Genomic DNA, 26,906 nt, shown 5'->3' on the forward strand with positions numbered 1-26,906 from the left:
AAAAATAAACATCCTTATAAATAATTTAATTTTTTAAATAATAAAAAAATTAACTATTAAATAAGTATAAACCATTTACAAATACCAATACAGAATTATTAAAAACATGATTAGCAATAAATAATTAACTACAAAAATTAATAAAAAATACCATTTAATAATATTTAATTACCAATCAATAATTAATTAAGAATTATATAATTAACAAAACAATTAATTAAAAAACATTATTACTTATTTAATTTTAAATTACTTCCCAACCTATTCCCCTATAAACCCACAACCCGCTACAGAACATAATTATCAATTAATCAATTAATAAAAATTAATTACCAATTAATTAAAATTAATTACCAATTAATAAAAAGTAATTTATAATTCCTACTAATTAATAATTAATTTAATATAATTAAATTACTTCCCACCCTATTCCCCTATAAACCCACAACCCGCTACAGAACATAATTATCAATTAATCAATTAATAAAAATTAATTACCAATTAATTAAAATTAATTACCAATTAATTAAAATTAATTTATAATTCCTACTGATTAATAATTAATTTAGTATAATTAAATTACTTCCCACCCTATTCCCCTATAAACCCACAACCCGCTACAGTACTAAAATACAAAATTTAATTAAATTACATAAAAATAAATTAAAAACATAATCAATACATAATAATATACATAAAATTAATTAAAAAATCGATATTAGTAACATTGAAATTATTAACATCGATATTACTAACATCGATATTTAAAACATCGATATTACTAATATCGATATTAATATCTATCGATATTACTTACCTTCTATATTATGTCCCTTCGATATTTAAACTTCGATATTATTGTATATTGATATTTAAATATCGATATTTTGTCTGCATACCGCTTAAAAGACGAGTTCACTATGACTCCTCCGTAACAATTGACTCATCAGCTCCAGCCATATTTTCTCTTAAATGCTCTCGCTCAGAACTCGAGGAGACATAGAATTCCTGGATCATTAACTAATTGCACGCTTGTCTCTACTCTTGGGGCTCCAAGGATTGTATGATCTCTTTTTGCTACACGCCTCAAGCTGGGTCGCTTTGACTAGTGACACCACTCAGCCTTGAGAAAGTCATCTGTGACGAAACACGTGTTGGCTGTTCTGCTCTTGACAATAACATGACTGTCATTGATGCACTTTGAATGTTCCTACAATAAAGATTGGATCTGCTACACTAGCAGACCGTCGACGAAAGGCTGTGTAGTGATCTGCGCTTATTAAAATATTAATATCATATGAACAACAGGATTTTCAACAAGCACTTACAGTTACAAAATTATTATTGTTTCTTTTTGATTCGCAGTTTTCAGTTGAAACGGAGTTGATTATCATGTTTTTTATTCTATTTATGATGCAGGTTCACATAAAGAAATATTATGAGTTGTACTGTTTATGTACAAAGGGTTCATTTCAGTTAAAGACACAGGAGACACTTTTTATGTTCATACTTTCAGTGAAGACTCACGTTCACGTGCGGGGATAAAACCATCAAGGAGGATTGAAATAGATGTGTGACTCGCGGAGGTTGGAATGGATGAATGTTACACGGATGATGAGTTGAAGCACAGACGTGCCGTGAAGCTTAAGGGAGAGTAGGCTGTGTCGAGTGGATTCTCTTCCTACAGGAACCACTCAGAGACCGGTGAGTGGTCATGTATTCTTTATTTCAGGTTCTTGCACGTGATTGCAGGCTCGTCTCCTCCCCTACCCTCGCAGTAGAATACTGCCGTCCCCCACTCCCTGACAGGAAGTGATGTCAGTTTGCTGTCCCCTCTGGCCACTGGGTGCAGGATCCTAGTACCCTTTGCACAGGGCATGACATTTCCCCCTTTGTGGAAAGAAAGAAAAAACAGACATAAGAGAAAGAAAGAGATATAGAGATAGAGAGATGGATAGAGAGAGAGAGAGAATGAGAGAGAGAGAGAGAGAGAGAGAGCGAGTCCACCATTACATTTCTTCAATCAGTCTCTTTGGCCTTCTGCTCACTCTCCTTGGGTATGACCCTTCTGTCCCTTCGTTTGGTACCTCTTGTTGTCTCTCGCTATTGTGTGCCAGTCTTCCCATGAGGTCCATGACTTCCTCGCTGTCATTTGTTGTGTTGCTCTTGGACACTGTATCGCCTCCGTCTTCATCCGATTTCTTGAACCCCTTGAAATGTGAGCAATTTCTGGAGATCCGGTAGGGGCCCGATGCAGCTGTTATCATAGGTCCTTTGACATTTATTATTGTTGGTGGTTGATCTGAGAGAGTACTGTCTGATTTTATTGATAATCGTTGGCGCACCAGAACTGAGTCTGCTTGCCTCAGTTGTGATGACGATGCATGTCTCCTGGCGTCTGCATATAGTTTTCTTTTCTTTTTTGCTTCTTCATCTCTTATTGAAATGGTATTGCGTTCTGGTTGCGCTTTTGCCTCGAGCTGGGGCAATCTTGTTCTTCTTGTCCTTCCTAGCACCAGTTCTGCTGGGTATCGTCCCGTGGAGCTGTGAGGGGTGTTGCAGCAGTCTTTTAGTATTCGACAGAGTGCCTGGCCTATGGAGATCTGTGCCATTTTTGCTCTTTGGACTGCTTTGTTGATATTTTCAATGAATCTTTCCACCATGCCCTTTGCTTGTGGCCATAGGGGTGTTATTTTCCGGTGGTGAATGCCCAGGTAGGCCATACATTTGCAAAACTCCTCTCTTGAGAAAGGAGGCCCATTGCCTGTCTTTATTGTTTGTGGGGAGCCCCAGGCTGCAAAAATGTCATCCAGTATCGGCAACGTTGCAGTGGCTGATGTTGCCGAGACATGTCGTACTATGGGAAATCTTGAGTACTCATCAATGGCCACTAGCAAGTAGTTGCCAGTGTCCAATGGCCCATAGAAATCAGCTGCCAATGTGGTCCCCACTGCCCTTGGAAGCTCTAACATCTGTAGATGTTCTGGCTTTCCGGGCCGTCCCGTTATTTGGCATAGCTGACAGTTTAGGATGGTGTCTTCCACCAGTCGATCCAAACCTGGGAACCAAGGGGAATATTACCAACGATTAGCGATATTTATCGCTAACTAGGCTTAGCAACTAATTTTTTATCGCTAAGCATCGCCGGAAAATATCGCTGAGATAACGTGCTATTAGCAACATTTATCTCCAAAGCGATACATTTTCCGGCGATAGCGTGAATATCGCTGAGAATACAGCGATATTCACGCATTAGCGACAAAATGCTCTTAGCCATGTTATCCACCTCCCATTGGATAACATGGCTAAGAAATGGTCTGAGCAGGCGTCAGTTTTTGGAGATATTCACGCTTAGCCTGCCTTGTTCATAGGCGATAGCGACTTTATCGACTGCTTTCAGTCGCTAAAGGGTTGGGTATGCCCACTTTGCATGTCATTAGCGATAAACATCGCTGACATGCAAAGCGGGCCACAAACTGCTCGCTATCACCTAAAAGCTGTCGCTAACATCAGTTAGCGACAGCTGCCTAATAGGGCGATAGAATTATTGCCGCTTAGCGGCCGAAAACGGCGCTAAGTCGGCGATAATTGTGTATCGCCCCCTTGGTAATATGCCCCCATATTCTTTCCCGTAGGATCTTTTTTGTTGCTACTATGCCTCTGTAGGAATCATGTGCCAGGTTTACAGTCTGCTGCCCTAATGCTTTTGGCATCACTATCCTAGGTCCTCTTTACGTTTCTAGAAGTTCCTGTTATATGTTTTGAATGCCAGCATTTCTTCCCTGCTCACTCCTTCTCCCATGGGACTGTTGTTGTTTACGTGTCTCCATAATTGTTGTTGTATTGTTGATTTGACGGCTTGCATTGTGGCATCCCTTATTTCTCGTTCCAGCTCTTCAATTGATATTGGGGTGGGAGTGTTTTGCCTTAACACAAAGTTCAGGTACTCTTCTGCCATGGTGGTAGGATGTCGTGACATGTAGTCAGCTGGGTTGTGTTCCTTTCCCGGCCTGTGCACGATCTTAAAGTCATAGTCCATCAATCGTATTCCCCACGTTTTAATGCGTGGCGGTATCTTTGCGTTAGGATTTCCGTATACTGTCACTAGAGCTTGGGCTCAGTTACAATGGCAAAGGGTTTTCATAGATGAACATGTGGTAGTGTTCACACGCCCATACTACTGCTAGACTTTCCTTCTCTGGTTGTGAGTATGCCCTTTCAATGTCCGATAAGCTCTTGTTCGCATATGCAACAATTTGCCTTGGCAAATCTCTTCCAGACATGTGTTGTGCCAAGATTGCTCCTAACCCTATCGGGCTGGTGTCAACAGTGAGCTCAGTGCATAGCGATGGGTCGAAATAGGCAAGATGATCTACAGCCATTACTGCGTGTCTTATGGCCTCAAACGCCCTGCTGCATTCATGTGTCAAGAGAAATTTCTAACCCTGCTTTGTTAGGCCCCGAAGCGGTGTGCTCACTGTGGCAGAGTCCTTTATGTATTCACCACAGTAGTTTGCTAACCCAGGAAATGACCTCACTTCTGCTACTTCTGTTGTAGACGTAGCTTTTTCCAGTGTTTCTACTTTGCTGGGATCTAGCCTCATTCCCTTTTTTGAAATGATGTATCCAAGAATACTAGTTCCCTTGTCTCTAGTTCACACTTGCCTTCATTTAGGGTCAAGCTTGCTTGTTCCAATTGGTGGCAGACCTCACACGTAGCGCCTTGTTGTGCTCCTCAGCCTATCGACCTAATACCAGGATGTCGTCACTGTAATTCAAACTGTTCTTTACTGTCCTGAATACTTGCTTTATGATCTCTTGAAATATCTCTGCTGCTGATGAAATTCCAAAACATAGTCATTTGTAGTGAAAAATACCCATGTGGGTAGAGAATGTCGTGATGTATCGCGATTGTGGATCAAGCTCCAGTTGATGGTATCCTTTACACAAGTCTAACTTTGAAAATCTGTATGCGCCAGTAAGACAGCTGATCATGTAATTGAAGTGAGGCCCTGGGTGTCTTTCCCTCTCGATTGCCGTGTTTGGTATTCTCATGTCAACACAAATGCGAATCTTTGATGTGTTCTTCTTTGGTACTGCTACTATCGGAGATACCCATGGGGTCAGTCTGTCAGCTGGCTCTATGATGTTGTGCGCCAGTAGGCTTTGTATTTCTTCTTCCACTTGTGGTTGCAGATGTATGGGCACTCTTCAGTGATGCTGAGCCACAGGCTCGACAGCTTCATTGAATTGTAGTGGTATTGTTTGTCTCTTAGTTTGCCCAGTCATTTTAGTATGGCTGGACGTTCCCTCAGTATGTTCTGTCATTCTGACATGTTATAGGTCATTACTAAAAGACCCATCACCTGCGCGGTGACATTGCTTAGGAGACAGGGTGCTGGAATGTCTACTCGTAGTTCATGTACTTCCTCCTTTACTGACATTTCTTTGTATGTGAGTGTCTTTATGAACTTCCCCATGTTCACCACTGGTGTCCTCAAGCTTCAGATGAACACATCAAAAGAGGACGGTGATAGCGTTGGTTTCACTCTCATCTTCTCATACTCTGACATACACATGATGCTGCATGTAGCTCCACTGTCTAGTATGAAGCTTGTGCTATGACTCCCTACCTCAATATTCACCGTCGCTGTTTTCTTTATCTGCTATTTGTCTAAGAGATAAATGTGTTCCATCGTGCGCTCTTCTGTTGGTACCTCTGACATCATATACAGCCGTTCTGCTGCCTCTGGCATGTCTGCTCCATCCGATCCAGCTGAGGGGCTGCGATTCTGCATGTCCATGTGTCGTGCCTACCGGCTTGTCACTGCCCGACGTCTTGCTCGTCTCCCACGCTCACTTTTGTATTGTCCACTCATGCAGATACTCTCGAAATGTTTATTCCTGTAGCATTTCCGGCATTTGTGACCCATCGCCGGGCAGGCGCCAGCATGTGGGAATTCAAGTCCACAGCGATAGCATGTTCTTTCTTGCTTCTGCTTCCAGGGCACGGTGTATTGTCTGGTTTCTTGACGCTCCCAAATACTCGGTTTGATTGTTCCACTATTCTTGCCTTCCCATTTTCCATTTGTCTGCCATGTGTTGCAGCTCTGGCCTCCGCTCGAGCCATGGTCAGCATTTTCTCTTGCGTTGACGGTTCCTTCAGAATTTGTGCGCGGAACTCCACTGACTGACAGCCTTCAATGATGCGCAGTTGTATGGCCTGCTCATGGTCAAATTTGTCAAATTCGCAATATGTAACTAATGGCTTCGCAATATGTAACTAATGGCTTCCGATGTCATGTTTTCTCTTCTGGGGGCCGGCGGACCGGGTAGGCTCCTGGTTCCATTATTCTCGTGACCGGGTGGGCTCCCGTGTCGAGTTTCTTTTTCTGGCAGTTAGTGGACCAGGGTGGGCTCCTGACTCCATTTGAACGTTGTAGAGGCCATGGGCACCGCTTCCGGTGGTGTGGTGCTTGGAAATCCCACCTCGTCTTCGCCAGTTGTAGTGTCTTCCTACAGGAAACATGCAGGGACCGGTGAGTGGTCAAGTATTCTTTATTTCTGGTTCTTGCGCATGCTGTCAGGCACATCTCGCCCCTGTCCTCGCAGTAGCATACTGCTGTCCCCCACTTCCTGACCAGAAGTGGTGTCCGGTTGCTGTCCCCTCTGGCCACTGGGTGCAGGGTCCTAGTGCCCTTTGCCCAGGTCACTACACCGAGTATTTGTCTTTAAAGTAACAGGTACAGGGACATTTTGGGAACATGATTGATGTGAAGGAGGGCGGATGGTTATTCTTCTTGGTTTTTTATTTTGTTAGTTTTGAGAGAGTTTCTTTACAGTGAGGGAAGATGGGGAGCACGGTTTGAATGATGTAGTGCAGTGATTACACGTTTTGTTACAGGGTGGGGCGTGGCCACAGTGAACAAAGGAATATGAGGGGCAGATGGGTGGGGGTTGGATTGAGCGGGGCGGGCAGAAGTGTGTTGATTGCACAGCCGTTGTGGAATATAAGTCGCACTCATGTTTATTTTTAACTTTGCAGTTGCTCCTGATGAAGGGCTGTTTGCGAGCCAAAATGCACGGGGTGTTTTTTAATAAAGAAGCCAGGGGCTGTCGAACACCAAGAGCTGGTGAATAAGGAACTTCTGCTTTGTGAGTTTGCCAAGTGGGCGATTTGTATCTGGGGCTTGCGAGGCTCACCTGCATTGATGTGACTCAATCTGCTGCCACTAGGGCTCCCTTCACAGCACTGAGTGATTATTACAGAGGGAATCTCACAGGATGATTGTAAGGGATTAAGGTGAAGACCAAGTAGGGAAGGGGCCCCAGAGATGTGTATGCTTGAGGCACACAGTCCTAACAGCATGAGCCCACTGCCCGCTTAATTCACAGAATCATGTGATTCTGACAGAGAAATGTTTGAAAACTGTGGAAGGCTGCCAATCCCACCCATAGAGTATTAAACCTCTAACCTGGGGCACAAGGCAGCCCCCTGAGATTCAGGGGGGTCGCAACCCTCCTGGGAGCCCCAACCCTTCAAGGGAGGCCTACTGCTTAGCCAAACGTAGTGAATATTTCTAAGCTATAGAAGACTAGAGCATCAGCCTGCCTGCCTTGGATGCGTGCCTCTGCCTGCCTTGGATGCGTGCCTCTGCCTGCTTTGGGAGCGTGCCTCTGCTCCTGCCTGCCTTGGGTGCGTGCCTCTGCCTGCTTTGGGAGCATGCCTCTGCCTGCTTTGGAAGCCTGCCTCTGGGCTGCCTGCCTTGGGTGCCTGCCTCTGCCTGCTTTAGGAACATGCCTCTGCCTGCTTTGGAAGCGTGCCACTTCTCCTGCCTCCCTTGGGAGTGTGCCTCTGCCTCTGCCTCCCTTGGGAGCGTGCCTCTGTCCTGTCTGCCTTGGGAGCCTGCCTCTTCTCCTGCCTGCCTTGGGAGTGTGCCTCTGCTCCTGCCTGCCTTGGGTGCGTGCCTCTGCCTGCTTTGGTAGCGTGCATCTTCTCCTGCCTCCCTTGGGAGTGTGCCTCTGCCTCTGCCTCCCATGGGGGCGTGCCTCTGTCCTGTCTGCCTTGGGAGCCTGCCTCTTCTCCTGCCTGCCTTGGGAGTGTGCCTCTGACCTGCCTGCCTTGGGAGCGTGCCTCTGCCTGCTTTGAGAGCGTGCCTCTGCCCGCTTTGAGAGGGTGCCTCTTCTCCTGCCTCCCTTGGGAGCGTGCCTCTGCTCCTGCCTCCCTTGGGTGCCTGCCTCTGCCTGCCTTGGGTGCGTGCCTCTGCTCCTGCCTCCCTTGGGAGCATGCCTCTGCTCCTGCCTCCCTTGGGTGCGTGCCTCTTCTCCTGCCTCCCTTGGGAGCATGCCTCTGCTCCTGCCTGCCTTGGGAGCGTGAATCTTCTCCTGCGTGCCTTGGGTGCGGGCCTCTGTCCTGCCTCCCTTGGGTGCATGCCTCTTCTCCTGCCTCCCTTGGGAGCATGCCTCTGCTCCTGCCTGCCTTGGGAGCGTGAATCTTCTCCTGCGTGCCTTGGGTGCGGGCCTCTGTCCTGCCTGCCTTGGCAGCCTGCCTCTGCCTGTTTTGGGAGCGTGCCTCTGTCCTGCCTGCCTTGGGAGCCTGCCTTCGCCTGCTTTGGGAGCATGCCTCTGTCCTGCCTGCCTTGGGAGCCTGCCTCTGCCTGCTTTGGGAGCCTGCCTCTGCCTGTTTTGGGAGCGTGCCTCTTTTCCTGCCTGTTTTGGGAAACGTGCCTCTGTCCTGCCTGCCTTGGGAGCCTGCCTCTGCCTGTTTTGGGAGCGTGCCTCTTTTCCTGCCTGCCTTGGGAAACGTGCCTCTTCTCCTGCCTCCCTTGGGAGCGTGCCTCTTCTCCTGCCTCCCTTGGGAGCGTGCCTCTTCTCCTGCCTCCCTTGGGTGCGTGCCTCTTCTCCTGCCTCCCTTGGGAGCGTGCCTCTTCTCCTGCCTCCCTTGGGAGCGTGCCTCTGCTCCTGCCTGCCTTGGGAGGGTTCCTCTGCCTCTGCCTGCCTTGGCAGCGTGCCTCTTCTCCTGCCGGCCTTGGGTGCGTGCCTCTGTCCTGCCTGCCTTGGGAGCCTGCCTCTGCCTGCTTTGGGTGCGTGCCTCTTCTCCTGCCTGCCTTGGGTGCGTGCCTCTGCCTGCTTTGGGAGCGTGCCTCTGCTTCTGCCTGCCTAGGGAGGGTGCCTCTGTCCTGCCTGCCTTGGGAACCTGCCTCTGACTGCCCTGGGAGCGCACCTCTGCTCCTGCCTGCCTTGGGAGCGTGCCTCTGCTCCTGCCTGCTTTGGGAGCGTGCCTCTGCTCCTGACTGCTTTGGGAGCGTGCCTCTGCCTGCTTTGGGAGCGTGCCTCTTTTCCTGCCTGCCTTGGGAGCCTGCCTCTGCCTGCTTTGGGAGCGCGCCTCTGCTCCTGGCTGCCTTGGGAGCGTGCCTCTTCTCCTGCCTGCCTTGGGTGCGTGCCTCTGCCTGCTTTGGGAGCGTGCCTCTTTTCCTGCCTGCCTCTGCCTGCTTTGGGTGCGTGCCTCTGCTCCTGCCTGCCTAGGGAGCGTGCCTCTGCCTGCCTTTGGAGCGTGCCTCTGTCCTGCCTGCCTTGGGAGCATGCCTCTGTCCTGCCTGCCTCTGCCTGCTTTGGGTGCGTGCCTCTGCTCCTGCCTGCCTTGGGTGCGTGCCTCGGCCTGCCTCAGGAGCGAGCCTCTTCTCCTGCCTGCCTTTGGAGCGTGCCTCTGTCCTGCCTGCCCTGGGAGCGCGCCTCTTCTCCTGCCTGCCTTGGGTGCGAGCCTCTGCTCCTGCCTGCCTTGGGTGCGTGCCTCTTCTAATGCCTGCCTTGGGTGCGTGACTCTGCCTGCTTTGGGAGCGTGCCTCTGCTCCTGCCTGCCTTGGGAGCGTGCCTCTTCTCCTGCCTGCCTTGGGAGCGTGCCTCTGCCTGCCTTGGGAGCGTGCCTCTGCTCCTGCCTGCCTTGGGAGGGTTCCTCTGCCTCTGCCTCCCTTGGGAGAGTGCCTCTGCCTGCTTTGGGAGCGTGCCTCTTCTCCTGCCTCCCTTGGGAGCGTGCCTCTGCCTGCTTTGAGAGCGTGCCTCTTTTCCTGCCTGCCTTTGGAGCGTGCCTCTTCTTCTGCCTGCTTTGGGAGCGTGCCTCTGCCTGCTTTGGGAGCGTGCCTCTTCTCCTGCCTCCCTTGGGAGCGTGCCTCTGCCTGCTTTGGGAGCGTGTCTCTTCTCCTGCCTGCCTTGGGTAAGTGCCTCTGCCTGCTTTGGGAGCGTGCCTCTTCTCCTGCCTCCCTTGGGAGCATGCCTCTGCTTCTGCCTGCTTTGGGAGTGTGCCTCTTCTCCTGCCTGCCTTGGGTGCGTGCCTCTGCCTGCTTTGGGAGCGAGCCTCTTCTCCTGCCTCCCTTGGGAGCATGCCTCTGCTTCTGACTGCTTTCTGAACGTGCCTCTTCTCCTGCCTGCCTTGGGTGCGTGCCTCTGCCTGCTTTGTGAGCGTGCCTCTTTTCCTGCCTGCCTCTGCCTGCTTTGGGTGCGTGCCTCTGCTCCTGCCTGCCTAGGGAGCGTGCCTCTGCCTGCCTTTGGAGCGTGCCTCTGTCCTGCCTGCCTTGGGAGCATGCCTCTGTCCTGCCTGCCTTGGGAGCGTGCCTCTGCTCCTGCCTGCTTTGGGTGCGTGCCTCGGCCTGCCTCAGGAGCGAGCCTCTTCTCCTGCCTGCCTTTGGAGCGTGCCTCTGTCCTGCCTGCCCTGGGAGCGCGCCTCTTCTCCTGCCTGCCTTGGGTGCGGGCCTCTGCCTGCTTTGGGGGCGTGCCTCTGCTCCTGCCTGCCTTGGGTGCGTGCCTCGGCCTGCCTCAGGAGCGAGCCTCTTCTCCTGCCTGCCTTTGGAGCGTGCCTCTGTCCTGCCTGCCCTGGGAGCGCGCCTCTTCTCCTGCCTGCCTTGGGTGCGGGCCTCTGCTCCTGCCTGCCTTGGGTGCGTGCCTCTTCTCCTGCCTGCCTTGGGTGCGTGCCTCTGCCTGCTTTGGGAGCATGCCTCTGCTCCTGCCTGCCTTGGGAGCGTGCCACTTCTCCTGCCTGCCTTGGGAGCGTGCCTCTGCCTGCCTTGGGAGCGTGCCTCTGCTCCTGCCTGCCTTGGGAGGGTTCCTCTGCCTCTGCCTCCCTTGGGAGCGTGCCTCTGCCTGCTTTGGGAGCGTGCCTCTTCTCCTGTCTCCCTTGGGAGCGTGCCTCTGCCTGCTTTGGGAGCGTGCCTCTTCTCCTGCCTGCCTTGGGAGCATGCCTCTGCTCCTGCCTGCCTTGGGAGCGTGCCTCTTCTCCTGCCTGCCTTGGGAGCGTGCCTCTGTCCTGCCTGCCTTGGGAGCGTGCCTCTTCTCCTGCCTACCTTGGGAGCCTGCCTCTGCCTGCCTTGGGAGAGTGCCTCTGCTCCTGCCTGCCTTGGGAGCGTGCGTCTTCGCCTACCTGCTTTGGGAGCCTGCCTCTGCCTGCTTTGGGATTGTGCATCTTCTCCTGCCTGCCTTGGGAGCATGCCTCTTCTCCTGCCTGCTTTGGGAGCCTGCCTCTGCCTGCTTTGGGAGCGTGCCTCTGTCCTGCTGCCTTGGGAGCCTGCCTCTGCCTGGTTTGGGAGCCTGCCTCTGCCTGCTTTGGGAGCGTGCCTCTGCTCCTGCCTGCTTTGGGAGCGTGCCTCTTCTCCTGCCTCCCTTGGGAGCCTGCCTCTGCCTGCCTTGGGAGCGTGCCTCTGCTCCTGCCTGCTTTGGGAGCCTGCCTCTGCCTGCTTTGGGAGTGTGCCTCTGTCCTGCCTGCCTTGCAAGCCTGCCTCTGCCTGCTTTGGGAGTGTGCCTCTTCTCCTGCCTGCCATGGGAGCGCGCCTCTGTCCTGCCTGCCTTGGGAGCCTGCCTCTGCCTGCTTTGGGAGTGTGCCTCTGCTCCTGCCTGCCTTGGGAGCATGCCTCTGCTCCTGCCTGCCTTGGGTGCGTGCCTCTGCCTGCTTTGGGAGCGTGCCTCTGCCCCTGCCTGCCTTGGGTGCCTGCCTCTGCCTGCCTTGGGTGCGGGCCTCTGTCCTGCCTGCTTTGGGAGTGTGCCTCTGCTCCTGCCTCCCTTGGGAGCGTGCCTCTTCTCCTGCCTCCCTTGGGAGCATGCCTCTTCTCCTGCCCCCCTTGGGAGCGTGCCTCTTCTCCTGCCTGCCATGGGAGCGCGTCTCTGTCCTGCCTGCCTTGGGAGCCTGCCTCTGCCTGCTTTGGGAGCGTGCCTCTGCTCCTGCCTGCCTTGGGTGCGTGCCTCTTCTCCTGCCTGCCTTGGGAGTGTGCCTCTGCTCCTGCCTGCCTTGGGTGCGTGCCTCTTCTCCTGCCTGCCTTGGGTGCGTGCCTATGCCTGCTTTGGGAGCGTGCCTCTGCTCCTCCTGGCTTGGGAGCGGGCCTCTTCTCCTGCCTGCCTTGGGAGCGTGCCTCTGCCTGCCTTGGGAGCGTGCCTCTGCCTGCTTTGGGAGCGTGCCTCTTCTCCTGCCTCCCTTGGAAGCGTGCCTCTGCCTGCTTTGGGAGCGTGCCTCTTTTCCTGCCTGCCTTTAGAGCGTGCCTCTTCTTCTGCCTGCTTTGGGAGCGTGCCTCTGCCTGCTTTGGGAGCGTGCCTCTTCTCCTGCCTCCCTTGGGAGCGTGCCTCTGCCTGCTTTGGGAGCGTGCCTCTTCTCCTGCCTGCCTTGGGTAAGTGCCTTTGCCTGCTTTGGGAGCGTGCCTCTTCTCCTGCCTCCCTTGGGAGCATGCCTCTGCTTCTGCCTGCTTTGGGAGTGTGCCTCTTCTCCTGCCTGCCTTGGGTGCGTGCCTCTGCCTGCTTTGGGAGCGAGCCTCTTCTCCTGCCTCCCTTGGGAGCATGCCTCTGCTTCTGCCTGCTTTGGGAACGTGCCTCTTCTCCTGCCTGCCTTGGGTGCGTGCCTCTGCCTGCCTTGGGAGCGTGCCTCTGCTCCTGCCTGCCTTGGGTGCGTGCCTCTGCCTGCCTTGGTAGCGTGCCTCTTCTCCTGCCTGCCTTGGGTGCGTGCCGCTTCTCCTGCCTGCCTTGGGTGCGTGCCTCTGCCTGCCTTGGGGGCGTGCCTCTGCTCCTGCCTGCCTTGGGTGCGTGCCTCTGCTCCAGCATGCCTTGGGTGCGTGCCTCTGCCTGCCTTGGGTGCGTGCCTCTGCTCCTGCCTGCCTTGGGTGCGTGCCTCTGCCTGCCTTGGGTGCGTGCCTCTGCTCCTGCCTGCCTTGGGTGCGTGCCTCTGCTCCAGCCTGCCTTGGGTGCGTGCCTCTGCCTGCCTTGGGTGCGTGCCTCTGCTCCTGCTAGCCTTGGGTGCGTGCCTCTGCCTGCCTTGGGTGCGTGCCTCTGCTCCTGCCTGCCTTGGGTGCGTGCCTCTGCCTGCCTTGGGTGCGTGCCTCTGCTCCAGCCTGCCTTGGGTGCGTGCCTCTGCCTGCCTTGGGTGCATGCCTCTGCTCCTGCCTGCCTTGGGTGCGTGCCTCTGCCTGCCTTGGGAGCGTGCCTCTGCCTCTGTCTGCTTTGGGAGCGTGCCTCTTCTCCTGCCTCCCTTGGGAGCGTGCCTCTTCTCCTGCCTCCCTTGGGAGCGTGCCTCTGCTCCTGCCTGCCTTGGGTGCGTGCCTCTGCCTGCCTTGGGGGCATGCCTCTTCTCCTGCCTCCCTTGGGTGCGTGCCTCTTCTCCTGCCTCCCTTGGGAGCGTGCCTCTGCTCCTGCCTCCCTTGGGCGCGTGCCTCTTCTCCTGCCTCCCTTGGGAGCGTGCCGCTTCTCCTGCCTCCCTTGGGAGCGTGCCTCTGCTCCTGCCTCCCTTGGGTGCGTGCCTCTTCTCCTGCCTCCCTTGGGTGCGTGCCTCTGCTCCTGCCTCCCTTGGGTGCGTGCCTCTGCTCCTGCCTCCCTTGGGAGCGTGCCTCTGCTCCTGCCTCCCTTGGGAGCGTGCCTCTGCTCCTGCCTCCCTTGGGAGCATGCCTCTGCTCCTGCCTGCCTAGGGAGCGTGCCTCTGTCTCTGCCGGCTTAGGGAGCGTGCCTCTGCTCCTGCCTCCCTTGGGAGCATGCCTCTGCTCCTGCCTGCCTAGGGAGCGTGCCTCTGTCCCTGCCGGCTTTGGGAGCGTGCCTCTGCTCCTGCCTCCCTTGGGAGCATGCCTCTGCTCCTGCCTGCCTAGGGAGCGTGCCTCTGTCCCTGCCGGCTTTGGGAGCGTGCCTCTGCTCCTGCCTCCCTTGGGTGCGTGCCTCTGCTCCTGCCTCCCTTGGGTGCGTGCCTCTTCTCCTGCATGCCTTGGGTGCGTGCCTCTGCTCCTGTCTGCCTTGGGAGCATGCCTCTTCTCCTGCCTCCCTTGGGAGCGTGCCTCTTCTCCTGCCTCCCTTGGGAGCGTGCCTCTGCTCCTGCCTCCCTTGGGTGCGTGCCTCTGCTCCTGCCTCCCTTGGGAGCGTGCCTCTGTTCCTGCCTCCCTTGGGAGCGTGCCTCTGCTCCTGCCTCCCTTGGGTGCGTGCCTCTTCTCCTGCCTCCCTTGGGAGCGTGCCTCTGCTCCTGCCTCCCTTGGGCGCGTGCCTCTTCTCCTGCCTCCCTTGGGAGCGTGCCTCTTCTCCTGCCTCCCTTTGGAGCGTGCCTCTGCTCCTGCCTCCCTTGTTTGCGTGCCTCTGCTCCTGCCTGCCTTGGGTGCGTGCCTCTGCTCCTGCCTCCCTTGGGAGCGTGCCTCTGCTCCTGCCTCCCTTGGGAGCGTGCCTCTGCTCCTGCCTCCCTTGGGCGCGTGCCTCTTCTCCTGCCTCCCTTGGGAGCGTGCCTCTGCTCCTGCCTCCCTTGGGAGCGTGCCTCTGCTCCTGCCTCCCTTGGGTGCGTGCCTCTGCTCCTGCCTGCCTTGGGTGCATGCCTCTGCTCCTGCCTCCCTTGGGAGCGTGCCTCTGCTCCTGCCTCCCTTGGGCGCGTGCCTCTTCTCCTGCCTCCCTTGGGAGCGTGCCTCTTCTCCTGCCTCCCTTGGGAGCGTGCCTCTGCTCCTGCCTCCCTTGGGTGCGTGCCTCTGCTCCTGCCTGCCTTGTGTGCGTGCCTCTGTCCTGCCGGCTTTGGGAGTTTGCCTCTGCCTGCTTAGGGAGCGTGCCTCTGCCTGCCTGCTTAGGGAGCGTGCCTCTGCTCCTGCCTCCCTAGGGAGCGTGCCTCTGCTCCTGCCTGCCTAGGGAGCGTGCCTCTGTCCCTGCCTGCTTAGGGAGCGTGCCTCTGCTCCTGCCTCCCTTGGGAGCATGCCTCTGCTCCTGCCTCCCTTGGGTGCGTGCCTCTTCTCCTGCCTCCCTTGGGAGCGTGCCTCTGCTCCTGCCTCCCTTGGGAGCGTGCCTGTGCTCCTGCCTGCCTAGGGAGCGTGCCTCTGTCCCTGCCTGCTTAGGGAGCGTGCCTCTGCTCCTGCCTCCCTAGGGAGCGTGCCTCTGCTCCTGCCTGCCTAGGGAGCGTGCCTCTGTCCCTGCCTGCTTAGGGAGCGTGCCTCTGCTCCTGCCTCCCTTGGGAGCATGCCTCTGCTCCTGCCTGCCTAGGGAGCGTGCCTCTGCCTGCCTTGGTTGGGTGCCTCTGCTGAGTTGCTGGCTGCTCAGCTTTGCAGTGACACACATGCTTATCTGCACACTCTAGTGATTTGAAGTGTGTTCTGCAGGTTTCTTTGCTATTGAACTTGGCAGTGATGCACTCACTCTTGTAGCTTGTATCCACAGATTCACACACGTGTTTATATTCCGGCATCTTATTGTTACATGCATATTTGTAGCCAGAATTAAGGGGCAGATTTACAAGCCCCTTGCGCCACGTTTGCGCCACCGTTGCGTCATTTTTGTGACGCAGTAGCGGCGTAAAAGTTGGGGCCCATTTAACAGACGTTAAATTCCTGAGTTAAGGCAGAGTTAGTGCGATTTAAATTATCGCCATGCCTTCACGATATTTTCCCATATTTTCCCATGTTGTTTTCACAGCCATGCCTACTTTGCATCTCATTATCGATGTGAGGCAAGGCGTGTGAAAAACGGGAGCTAAGTCAAGGAATCATGCACTAGCGTGTCCTTGTAAATAATGCGATAAAAGTATTGCCGCTTTTCACCCCAAAACGTAAGCTAAAGCGGCGATAATTTTATTGTGGCCCCTTTATAATATGCCCCGAGATAAGTAACTACTTCATTTCCCCCAGATGCACGGATGCAGGGCTGTTCCACTGGCAGCTACGCCGATCCATAGCTGGCCGAGTTTCCCCTAGGCTGGGCGTGCCTCCTCTTGTCGCCTTCATTGCAGCATTGTTGGTGCTTTGAGACCAAAGGAGCCAAAGGGGTTTGTGTCTACCAGGATGACATCCTAGTGTTTGGCAGGGACTCTGAAGAACATCATGCTTGCTTTAGAGAAGTGTTGAGAAGATTAACAGACTGAAACCTCACTATAATTCTGTAGAAATGCAAATTTGGTTCAAGAACCATCAATAATTTGGGACTTACAATTTTTGACGAGGAAGTATTTCCTAAAGTAGAGTTAGTGGACGGGATTCTGCACAAGAGCTCACCTTCATCAAGTGAGAAGATAATTACGTTTTGCGGATGATAGGGAACTACGGCAAATTTGTGAAGAATTTGCTGATTTGAGTGTCAGCATGAGGAGTCGGTTAAGGAAGGTGGTTGAGTTTACCTGGGATAACATCTGCGAGAGGGAATTCCTGGTGTTAAAGGAACAGCTCAGTGCAGCTCCTACACTTATACAATGTGATCCGAAGAAGAGATCTGTAACGGGTGCCAGTCTCAAGGACTGGGGACTGTGCTACAACAATTGGGGAAGGACGGCATGAATACTATTGTGTTCATCTCATACAGCTTAAAGGATCCTGAGTCTAGGTACTCAGCTATTGACACAGAGGCCCTTGCTGTGTACTGGGCAGTGAAGAAGCTGAAACAGTTTTTGTGGGGCTCAGACTTTGTAATAAGGACTGATCACAAGACTCTGTCTGAGGTTTTCAAAAAGAAAGGTTTGATTTGGTATCAGGAAGAATCACAAATTGGGTAATTGATCTACAGGAGTATTATTTAGAAATACAATACTTACCAGGTGTAAGAAATCTTAGTAGCCGTGTATGGAGAGAGTGGTGCAAGATTGCTTACCATGTGCACTTAGTGAAAAGTCTAAACAGACAAGAGTGGAGCCAATGGTGGTCAGGGAACGTCCCAACAAATCGTGGAAGGAAATTGCAATGGATATGTTATGTCCAAGCCATGGGCAGGTCAACAGATGTTTATAATAGTTGCACTGGGCATGTTTTCAAGATAGGTTGAGATTATTTTGACAAGTGCTATAGAGAGCAAGTATGTGATCGGGTTCTTGAAGGAACCCATGGTGAGGGAAGGGTTTTTGAACACCATGCTTACGGATAAAGGAGTGCAACTATAATCCAAGAAAATACAAGATTTTCTGAGTAACAGGAATTTAAAGCGTAATAAGTTTGAGTAATATCACCCACAAATGAATGGAATGGTTGAGAGTTTGAATAGGATGCTTAAGGAAATTATCATGTTAGCCAAGTCTAGCTCTTTGAATTGCATGGAGGAAGCAATTAAAAGGATAACAATGTTTAGATTTATCCCACGTTGCAGAACAGGAAAAAATACTTTTGAACTGTTTAGAGGCAGGCTTTCAAATACCTCAATGGAACATGCCTAGGTCAATAATTATGCGTCTGAATTGACGTATGTATGTATGTACTCATTTATAGAGCACAGCGAATCATCCCCAACGGGATCTCTGGGCGCTTCGTGAAATGGGTACTCCTAAGCAGGGCCTACCTAGGACAGCAAGGTCTTTAGCAGCTTCTTAAAACTGGATAACTCGGCACAAGACCGAATATTCTGCGGTAGGTTGTTCCAGTAACTGGGAGTCAGATGGGAAAGGCTCGGCCCCCCATTTTTGCCTTGTTTATTCTTTGTATGCGCAGGAAATTACGATTGCTGGATCTTAGCTGTCGTACAGGTTGGTACCAGGTAAGTTTATTTTTAAGATGGGCAGGGCCTTTCCCCTGCAGTGACCTGAAGACCACGCTGACCATCTTAAAGATAGCTCGTTTATTAACCGGAAGCCAATGCAGTTGGCTAAGGAGGGGGGCAGAGGGGGTACGTGCCGGCTTATTAAGGGCAAGGTGGGCAGCCGTGTTTTGCACCACCTGTGGTTTAGATAGTAAATCGTCCCTTATTCCAGCGAGCAACGAGTTGCCGTAGTCGCCAGGAGTGCCTGGATAAGGGTTTTTCTTGCTGAGAGTAGGATCCAGGGGAAGATCTTCCTAAGCATCCTCATGGTTCCAAAGCAGGTGCCTGACAGTGTCTTCACCTGCTCCTCCATTGATAGTTTATTATCAATCCTGATGCCGAGGTTCTTGGCCCAGTTTTTAGGGGGGCCTCTCCCAGCTCTACAGGCCACCAATCAGGGGACCAGATTTCTTCAGCCTTCTCAAACAGCAATATCTCAGTTTTAGATGAGTTGAGCTGTAAAAGGTTTTCCTCATCCAACTCGCGATGCTAGACATGCAGTTTTTTTATTTTGATTGAGTTGATGTAATGTCCTCCTCAATGGGGACGATCAACTGCGTGTCGTGAGCATACGAGATGGTTTCGATCCCGTACCCTCTGATGATTTCAGCCAGGGGGATCACGTACACATTAAATAGGGTGGGACTCAGGTCAGATCCCTGAGTAACTCCCCTGTCCACCACTATGGTCTGTGACGCAAAAGAGCCTAACTGGATGCTTTGGGTGCGATCGGATAGATAACTGTATCCATTTGAGGGCCAGGCCCTTGACACCAATCCCTCACAGTCTGTCAAGCAGTATCCTATGAGAGAGGGTGTCAAAGGCTGCCGACAGATCAAGAAGGACTAGGATCACCGGAGTTCCCCTGTCCAATGTCAGCCTTATGGTATCCATAACCTCCAGAGATGCAGCCTCCGGGCTATGTGAGGCACGGAAGCCGGACTGGGAAGGATCCAAAAGGATGTTTTGTTCCAGGTAGTGTGATAGCTGTTGGTTGACCAGTGATTCCATTACTTTCGCGCAGCAGGAGAGGAGCGAGATCGGCCTATAGTTTTGTAGGTCAGTAGGGTCCGCTAGCTCCTTTTTAAGCAATGGTTTTACCCGTGCGTTTTTCCACTACCTCGGGAATGTGGCGGTGTCGAGCGAGATGTTGTAGACTTTGGCAAGCACGTCATCTAAGACCAGAATGAGTTCTGACATGGCAGTCGGTGGTGCCGGATCTGATGGAGAGCCTGATTTCACGAGGCTTAACAAGGAGCCCACTAGCTCACTTGCGACATGAGGAAAGGATTCTAACCCAGAAGGAATTAGTGTTTCATGTGGAAGATCTATGGGCGAGTAGCCTCCCACCTGGTCTCCTTCCACCAAATCAAAAGAGTGATAGATTGTATCGATCTTGTGGGTGAAGTACTTGGCTCAGTCGTCACACAACTCCTGAGTGGGGGGTGGCGACAGATTGTTGACCTTCGGATTGGTGAATTCCTTCACGATCTTAAATAGCTCCTTGGAGGAGTTCTTTGCCTCCATGATACGAGAGCCCAGATGTGCTGTTCGTGCTTCATTACAGCTATTAAGATAGGCTCGGTGTGTCCTTCTGTAGAGTTGTTCATCTGGCTCTGCCCTGGACTTCCTCCATTTCCTTTCCATGACCCTACATGTGGCCTTTTCTCTCTTGAGGGTGTCTGAACACCAGGGAGCCGGGGCTACCCTCTCCTGAAATTTGACCTGGTGAGGGGGGCGCTGGTCCTAATGTCACCAAACCTATTCACGTCATCAAGGCCTTCAACAATGCAATCAGATTTCAGGATCATCAACTATGGAACTTCAACAGAGTTGTCTTTTACAAAGACACTTTGAACAATAATAGGATGGAAAATGGGACTGGGTTTGATGAGGGAGTGAAAATAAGGAAATCTGGAGTGAAAATAAGGAAATCTGGAGTGGAAATAAGGAAATCTGGAGTGGAAGTAAGGACATCTGGTAAGTCTGTAAAAACTCAGGATATGTGAACGTGTATGTTTGAGTTATTTTAAAAGGGCCTGTATGACTCTGCTAAACCATCACTATTGCACTTCATGTGCCCGTACAGGTGTTCTTCTTGGTTTAAGTTTTGTATTTAGTTAAAATAATACAGGAACTTTGTTCTGTTTGGTTTGTTAAGAAGGATGAGGTGTGTGGTAGCGGGGTGACTGTCAGATCTGTGCGTTTATGGAACGCCCTGGTGTCACCTGGCATGTCATAACCAGGCGATGGAAAGTGTTGTGGTTTGAGGGATAGGTGACAGGTCACCAGGGAGGCTGCCAGATGGATGGATGGGATCTTCTTCAGAAATAAACTACTCATCCTTTGGTAACCCTGCTCTTCCTCAAGTTATTTATGCGGCAACTTACTTGGGTTCCCACAAGGTTCACATCTGGGTCAGTAGAGTAGGAGTAGATTCAGTACTTAGCAGTACTGCGCTCGCCCCTGTGCCTGGCAGCCTTGTCTTGGCTCAGTTTTACTCAGTTCATACACACAGCTTTTGTCCAATCAGCTTTGTTGCTTTCCTCCCTTCCAGCTCCTCTCAGTGGCTCTTGTCTTTCAGAGTTGCTTCCTGGTTTGTTTATTTGTTGCTCACCTGCTGCTGCTGGCGTTTTCTGCTCCTTGGCATCCAGCGGGGCAGGGCTGGTGTCCTGGTCAACGCCTGGTCTCAGCACTGCCAGTGTCACCCTGCGTCCAGGACGGATACTCCCTGTGACTGTGTGTCTTTCTCCTCTTATTAACTCCTCATTGGTAATGGTTGTGCACAGACCTGTTGGCTTACACCTCACTTCTTCGGAAGTCCCTCCATGTATTATTTATGGTCACAGCTCGCATCAGACCATAACCATGTGCCAACCCCTGATGGGGGTTTGTGGCAACAGAGCGTCTCCACGGGTCTCCTGCGGTCCCTCTTCCCTGGTTCTCCTGCGGTCCCGGTGGTGGAGGCCAGCGATGGAGGCCAGCGATGGAGGCCAGCGATGGAGGCCAGTGATGGAGGTCAGTGATGAAGGCCAGTGATGGAGGTCAGCGATGGAGGTCAGTGATGGAGGCCAGCGATGGAGGTCAGCGATGGAGGCCAGCGATGGAGGCCAGCGATGGAGGCCAGCGATGGAGGCCAGCGATGGAGGCCAGCAATGGAGGCCAGCGATGGAGGACAGTGGTGGAGGCTAGCGATGGAGGCCAGCGATGGAGGCCAGTGATGGAGGCCAGTGATGGAGGTCAGTGATGGAGGCCAGTGATGGAGGTCAGCGATGGAGGCCAGCGATGGAGGCCAGCGATGGAGGTCAGCGATGGGGGCCAGTGTTGGAGTCCAGTGGTGACGCACAGTGGTGGAGGCCAGTGGTGGAGGACAGTGGTGGAGGCTAGTGATGGAGGCCAGTGGTGGAAGCCAGTGATGGGGCTAGGGGTGGGGCCCCGTGGTGGAGGCCAGCGATGGAGGCCAGTGATGGAGGCCAGCGATGAAGGCCAGTGGTGGAGGCCAGTGATGGAGTCCAGTGGTAAAAGCCAGTGATGGGGCCAGGGGTGGGGGCCAGTGGTGGAGACCAGTGGTGGAGGCCAGCGATGAAGGCCAGCGGTGGAGGCCAGTGATGGAGGCCAGTGGTAAAAACCAGTGATGGGGCCAGGGGTGGGGGCCAGTGGTGGAGGCCAGCGGTGGAGGCCAGCGGTGGAGGCCAGTGGTGGAGTCCAGTGGTGAAGCACAGTGGTGGAGGCCAGTGGTGGAGGTCAGTGATGGAGGCCAGTGGTGGAAGCCAGTGATGGGGCCAGGGGTGGGGGCCAGTGGTGGAGGCCAGCGATGGAGGCCAGCGGTGGAGGCCAGTGGTGGAGGCCAGCGATGGAGGCCAGCGGTGGAGGCCAGTGGTGGAGGCTAGTGATGGAGGCCAGTGTTGGAGTCCAGTGGTGAAGCACAGTAGTGGAAGCCAGTGGTGGAGGCCAGCGATGGAGGCCAGAGATGGAGGCCATTGCCACCTACCCTTGGTCTTTGGTGAGGCCCGCTGCCTCTGGGAAAGATCTAGCCCCTAAAGCGAGGCTGTCTCGCTCCATTCGTTCCTTTAGTTGCAGCAGCGCAGGCTTTTGTCCTCCGTCTTCAGTAACTGTCCCAACTCATTGAGGGAAGACAGACAAGATTCCTGACTCTGGTTCCAAATGTTCTCTACACAGTTGTGCAGAGCTTCTGCCGAGTAAGAGGTGAAAACTGGATTAGCCAAAGAGGTAAATTATCCGCTGCTGGGTCAGTTGTCCCATAACCAACTAGTCACTCAAATTCAAAGGTGAGCCTCAACTGTGGAGGGCGTCAATCTGGTCAAAACACATTTCTTTAGGTGATCTCGGTAACTTGGAACCAGCGGGACTGTTCATTGGTGCTCGGCTTGGCCAATCTGATGCTGGAGTAGGGTCTTTATTTTCTGGAAGTAGAGATAGAAAAGGATAGTCATGGAGCCCTTTTCTTAGTGTGAGGTGCACACTCTTGGCCAAGCCTTTTCCACAGTCTCTAGGTAAGTGTTGCCTCCCTCAGGCACCAGGACAGCCTTTTGGATCTGGGTTGGGCCTGGTCAGGAAAGAAGAACAGATCGCTTGTGCTGTTCAGTGATTGTGATTTCAAGGCGGGCACCCCAACCGGCCTTACAAGAGTCCCTGCAGAGGAGGAGGAGGGTGCAGCCCTGCTATCCATGAATCTGGTGGAGCACCATGCAACCATCAGGGCTGCATCAGACGCAATCAAGGGAAGGAGGCCCTGGCTTGGAGTTATGCTTTGGGAGCGGGTGGGGAGTCTCTTCACTGGGGCGGACGTACCTCGCGAGTAGTGATCAGTTGCTACAAACTGTTAGCAGAGCCTTGGCCTAGGCGTTGATGAACAACTTACTAAAGATACAGCACTTGCCAGGAGGCACGCGTCAGGACTCTCTTCCACCAGGAAACACACTGGGTTGGTGAGAATGACAACATGAGGAGCAGGTGGTCTCACGCACACCGTGACCGGGACCCTGACACAGGCAAAGGTCAGGAGATCCCTAGGATATGCAGAGGAGAAGCCGGTCCATCCATCGTCTCACACCATGGAAGGGAAAAGCACAGTGGAGGCAGAATTGAAGGTTGAGACCCAATAGATCAATCAATCAATCAGTGGTTTATAAGCGTGCTACTCAACCGTGAGGGTCTCGAGGGGCTGGGCGGGTAGGAAGATGCTGATGGTGGAGTTGGGAGTGTCTCCGAAGACCCCCGGAGAGTGGCTGTGACTCCATGTGCCTGAAGTAAAGTCACCAGAAGTTGAGCCAATCAGAGGGCTACCTGGAGACACCTGGGAGCCTGCACCAGAGCTCCTGGGCCCGCGGCATTCCTTACTGGAGGGTGGCTCGCGGCACTGTAGCTCTCCTGGGGGCACTGAGGCAGCTAACTGGCCCCGATGCCTATCTGGTGGGCTTGGATGATGAACGAAGCCCTGGCATCCAGGGGTGCACTGTATGGCTCTCCATGGAGTTCATTCTGCGGTGCTCAGTGGAGTCCGGAGGAGCTGACCCAAATGGAGCACGTTCGTCCTTGAGCTGGGCTTCCTTGATACCCGGGTGGTAACGTTGAGTGACCTCTGCTCTGTGCTTTCAAGCAAACTGAGAGAGCAGAGCACCAGGAGAGAGGAGAAGCAAGCGTAGGTTCAGAAGCCGACACCAAGCATTGAAGGATGTGTCATGACAGGATGTGCCTCGCCTGCTCAAGCCCATGAATGTATAATAAGCACAAACTAGGGTGGATACATAATGATTGAAACACCAGGTATGACAAATTTACGCCTCTGCGTTTTGTGTTTTGCGTGGTAGTGACGGCACACCAATTGGGACCTGGTAGCCTATAAGAAGGCAGTTGACTCTTATGGCCAAATAGATGGCCGAAACACATACGTTACATTATGGTATAAAAATTTCTAAAGCGCGTGTAGGCAAGTGAAATGGATATATGAAACATTTATTTCTCGAGTCCTTCAGTTTTGGCAAATTTTAACCATGCCAAAGGGAAGCCACTAAATAAAGGCGAAATCTTTTGGCCATAACTCTTGACATTTTAAATTCACATGGGTCCATGTATTTATCCTGTTTAATATCTCTCAGAACTTCCAAAGCTGGTCCAGTACTTCTAGGTGGTGTTCACCCACACACATGGGGAGAGGACACGTGTCATGAAGCATGGCGCGATGAACAGAGGACGTGGTGTCCTCTTCACTTACCTCTGGATGCCTGCAACTTACCAGGAGATCATTGTTTCACATCTCTACAGAAAACCAGTGCACCGTTACTGTATATTAGCTCGGTATTCACTGCCCACGTAAAGGCAATGAGAGCAGCCGAAGTGTGCAGAGCACAGGCAGCGTCGCGATGCATCTCTTAAAGACAAATCATGATTCGCAGAGCACAGACAGCGTCGCGATGCATCTCCTAAAGACAAATCATGATTCACAGAGCACAGGCAGCGTCGTGATGCATCTCCTAAAGACAAATCATGATTCACAGAGCACAGGCAGCGTCGCGATGCATCTCTTAAAGACAAATCATGATTCGCAGAGCACAGGCAGCGTCGCGATGCATCTCTTAAAGACAAATCATGATTCACAGAGCACAGGCAGCGTCGCGATGCATCTCCTAAAGACAAATCATGATTCACAGAGCACAGGCAGCGTCGCGATGCATCTCTTAAAGACAAATCATGATTCACAGAGCACAGGCAGCGTCGCGATGCATCTCTTAAAGACAAATCATGATTCACAGAGCACAGGCAGCGTCGCGATGCATCTCCTAAAGACAAATCATGATTCGCAGAGCACAGGCAGCGTCGCGATGCATCTCTTAAAGACAAATCATGATTCGCAGAGCACAGGCAGCGTCGCAATGCATCTCTTAAAGACAAATCATGATTCGCAGAGCACAGGCAGCGTCGCAATACCTTTTAAAGACAAATCATGATTCACAGAGCACAGGCAGCGTCGCGATGCATCTCCTGAAGACAAATCATGATTCACAGAGCACAGACAGCGTCGCGATGCATCTCTTAAAGACAAATCATGATTCGCAGAGCACAGACAGCGTCGCGATGCATCTCCTAAAGACAAATCATGATTCGCAGAGCACAGGCAGCGTCGCGATGCATCTCTTAAAGACAAATCATGATTCGCAGAGCACAGGCAGCGTCGCGATGCGTCTCCTAAAGACAAATCATGATTCACAGAGCACAGGCAGCGTCGCGATGCATCTCTTAAAGACAAATCATGATTCGCAGAGCACAGGCAGCGTTGCGATGCATCTCTTAAAGACAAATCATGATTCGCAGAGCACAGGCAGCGTCGCGATGCGTCTCCTAAAGACAAATCATGATTCACAGAGCACAGGCAGCGTCGCGATGCATCTCTTAAAGACAAATCATGATTCGCAGAGCACAGGCAGCGTCGCAATGCATCTCTTAAAGACAAATCATGATTCGCAGAGCACAGGCAGCGTCGCAATACCTTTTAAAGACAAATCATGATTCACAGAGCACAGGCAGCGTCGTGATGCATCTCCTAAAGACAAATCATGATTCACAGAGCACAGACAGCGTCGCGATGCATCTCTTAAAGACAAATCATGATTCGCAGAGCACAGACAGCGTCGCGATGCATCTCTTAAAGACAAATCATGATTCGCATAGCACAGACAGCGTCGCGATGCATCTCCTAAAGACAAATCATGATTCGCAGAGCACAGGCAGCGTCGCAATGCATCTCTTAAAGACAAATCATGATTCGCAGAGCACAGGCAGCGTCGCAATACCTTTTAAAGACAAATCATGATTCACAGAGCACAGGCAGCGTCGTGATGCATCTCCTAAAGACAAATCATGATTCACAGAGCACAGACAGCGTCGCGATGCATCTCTTAAAGACAAATCATGATTCGCAGAGCACAGACAGCGTCGCGATGCATCTCTTAAAGACAAATCATGATTCGCATAGCACAGACAGCGTCGCGATGCATCTCCTAAAGACAAATCATGATTCGCATAGCACAGACAGCGTCGCGATGCATCTCTTAAAGACAAATCATGATTCTCAGAGCACAGGCAGCGTCGCGATGCGTCTCCTAAAGACAAATCATGATTCACAGAGCACAGGCAGCGTCGCGATGCATCTCTTAAAGACAAATCATGATTCACAGAGCACAGGCAGCGTCGCGATGCGTCTCTTAAAGACAAATCATGATTCACAGAGCACAGGCAGCGTCGCGATGCATCTCTTAAAGACAAATCATGATTCACAGAGCACAGGCAGCGTCGCAATACCTTTTAAAGACATAGCACAACTGAGCAGAGCACAGTCACTGTTGCAACGCACCTCTTAGAGACTGTGGGGCACGTTTATGAGATTGCCATGCAGCACAGCGCATCAAGTCCCCTCGCTGAGCTGCGCTGCGTGACAGTGAAAGGACAAGAATGCGCTGTATTTAAGGCAATACGTCACACTCCTGCATTTTCCCCTACGCGGGCGGTCTTTTGGCAGCCTAGCACCAATGCAGGCACGCTCGCACCACAGTGCACCGGCGCCTGCCTGGAAAACAGACTTATTTTTGTGCAGGACGGACACCTTTGTGCACAAAAACAATCCTGAGAGGCAAATCCCCCTTTCTATGTTTGCTGCAGAGTTCAGCGCAGATAGAAGCAGGGAGCGCCGCATCTATCTCCTCTAGTCCAGCCTTTCACATGTGCGCCTCTGTGGCGCATTCCCACGTTTATCAGTTCCTGTAAATCTGGGAATGCATCAAAAACAGTGGGAGTTGCATGGGAACACCCACGCAACGCCCACACAACGCCCACGCAACGCCCACGCAACACCCACGCAACGCCCACGTAACGCCATTCCAGGGCAGAGTAAGGCAACGCAGCGTGTTGCATGCGTTGCTTTGCTC

General features: G+C 52.6%; 1 protein-coding gene across 1 annotated transcript in view; it reads right to left on the reverse strand.

The window, feature by feature from the left end:
* The window catches only part of LOC144819172 (E3 ubiquitin-protein ligase TRIM39-like), a 223,002-nt gene that overhangs the window by 88,068 nt on the left and 108,028 nt on the right, over window positions 1-26,906 (reverse strand). The window lies entirely within an intron of this gene.

Source organism: Lissotriton helveticus, chromosome 2_1 (genome assembly GCF_964261635.1).
Source record: "Lissotriton helveticus chromosome 2_1, aLisHel1.1, whole genome shotgun sequence".
In the NCBI taxonomy this organism is placed as follows: Eukaryota; Metazoa; Chordata; class Amphibia; order Caudata; family Salamandridae; genus Lissotriton; species Lissotriton helveticus.